This window comes from Vanellus vanellus (genome assembly GCF_965231255.1).
Source record: "Vanellus vanellus genome assembly, chromosome: 22".
Taxonomy (NCBI): Eukaryota; Metazoa; Chordata; class Aves; order Charadriiformes; family Charadriidae; genus Vanellus; species Vanellus vanellus.
Window position 1 is genome coordinate 489,027 of NC_138927.1, and position 2,634 is coordinate 491,660.

A 2,634-nucleotide genomic window follows, 5' to 3' on the forward strand; every position below is an offset into this window, starting at 1 on the left:
GGATAAAGAGCGGTCAGGTTTTCATACAGAGTCACCAAAATAATGCGGTGATCTTCTACTGAGAGTTTATTTTGAATAGGTTTAAGCAACGCAGTTGTCATTCTTTCAATTAGTTAGACTACAGAAGCTGAGTCCTGAAAATAAACAATTGCTACAAAAAATTAAACCTGTAACGCTTTGAAAAATGCGGACTACATTTAATGAATTAGTAAAATTAAAAGCCGAGTTTAGTAAACTGATTGTGTTAATAATGTGGAAGTAAGTCTACAATAACACAACAGATGTAAAAATCCTTTGCTTAAGTTTTAGAATTGCTAGGAATCTGGCAACCTACTTCTTATTTTTAAGTCAAACACCTGATCAATACAGACATTTAAGCAACTGCTATAAATGAGTGATCAAATGATTATTAAAATCCCATTTCATGGTTCCTCCTCCAACGCCAGCAGGACACTCATAAGAGTTTAATATTGGTTTGCAAGTTGAAATACATTTTCAACATATTCTATAAGAGGATTTTTGTTAAGTTATACTGAAGAAACGATCAGAACAGATGCATGAGAGTAAATTTAAATTTATTTTTTGTTTTGACTATATATCAAAATTGTGCTGAGAAGATAGTGCAAAATTCTTCCCTTGAGTATCTGTCATCAGGCATGGTAGGATTTTTCCACTGTGCTACAGTATCTTTGTTCAGTAATTTTTTTTTTTTCCAATAATTTTTAAGTTCTTCAAGTTCAGTACACACCACTGCTCGAGTAAGTTGTAGTACACATTATCTTTAAGAATTCAGCACTGCTGCAAATTTAAATGGTGAATCTGAGTATCCATACATCGTGTAAATCGAAGAACTTGGTACATCTTATTAACTTTTATGGATTTTAATTTTCAATTATAAAAATGTATAGCTCACTTCTCATATTCAATAAAAATATTAGGATAAATGGTGATCTGGGCAGAAATAAATACAAGATGCAGATTTACAATTCTCGAGGAAGACAATTTTAACATTTTTGTTCCTTAGTTGTTTTGTAAACACTAAAATTGAAGTGTTTCACTTCCTCCCCACACCCCCCATAAGCATGCACTGGCACTTCACCTCTCCTGGGCTAACACTTGAAACATGCAGTACGTGAACACTACCTTTCTTCCAGAATAGACAGTACTTTAAATTTTATTCCAATTAAGCTCCCTTGTACCAGATCCCCTTTACAATGATTACTGAAAAGCATTGGGACTACAGGGTTCCGCTCAACACCACAAAAGCTACATAATTACCATAAACTCATACTGATAGGCCAGCACCCCCTTGTATTAGAACAAAATTACAAGCCAGATCCCACAAGCAAAAGCCTGAAACATACACTCAGGCAATACCCCTCTGACTTCACTGCTTAAGTAAGGAACAGAGAGGACAGGATTTGGCCCCATTAACTTTATGAAGTTAAAAAAAAAACCCACAAAACAAACAAACAAAAAACCCACAAAACGGGCTTTAACACACTAAGTACTAATTTTGAAAAGCACTTTAAATTATTTATGATGAATTCTATTAATTTGAAAGGAAGAGCCTGACACAGGGACAAACCCATTTTTGAGAACCAGATAGACATCCTCACTTCAATTCAGGTCAAAACTCAAACCATGCAATTATATACCAGACCCACAACAGTAAAGTGTGGGAAGGTTCATCTTTCTGTTTACATTCTGACATAACACACTTGAGAGACACCAGACAGGAATAGAAGACAAAGGGAGGAGTATGACCACTGAAGTTTAACTTCCTCAATAGTCTGTGTTTAGAATGCTGTAAATCAAGTGTGAGCAACATGTTTGATTTGGATATTTAGAGGTCCGGCAATAGTTTTCTTTAGAGAAAGTTTAAATCCGTTTGTTTCTCTCTTTTGTTGAGAAGCAAATGTTCTTCATTGGGGTACAGAATGGCTCAGATGCAACAGAAGAGTAATGTCATGACTTGCCAGTTAAAATTGACATTTGGGAATGTCCAAGACAAGGGTCAAAGCAACACATAATACCCCAATAATGTAGATAGTAATGCCCCCAAAAGATATTATGGTTTGTTTTTTTTAAACAGCCTTATTACAAGGCATGAGAATTCTAAGGCAAATTGTTCATCATGGCAGAACATCAAATTAAAACGTCAAGACAGAAATAAGCAGAATATGGAGAGTATGTTTGTGTTATCTGTAGCAAGAAGTTAGTTTACTGTGCCACAGCACCTAATTTATAATTCTCATCCCTAGTCAAATATTATCTTAAATTAGACTAAGATGCTTGAGATCAAAACCGTTTCCCTATGTGTTTGTACACTGAATAATACAGTATGGCTGGACCCTAACAGAACAGCCTCTAGAGGGACTCCACCGTACATAATAAAAAGGAACAAAATTAACACCATTGTAGGCTCTGCTTCCTTCTCCACATTACATTAGAAAATTATATTTAAATTAGGTCTCCGTGAATGTTTGGATACATTTCAACACTTTTTAAAAGAAAAAAAAAGTTTCAAAATTAGATGCTGGTAAGTTACCGAACAGCAATTAAACAAAGAGTGCCCTTTGGGCTATCTGTAATTTCTCCTAGTTTTCAAACTGATGTCCACAGTGCTACATG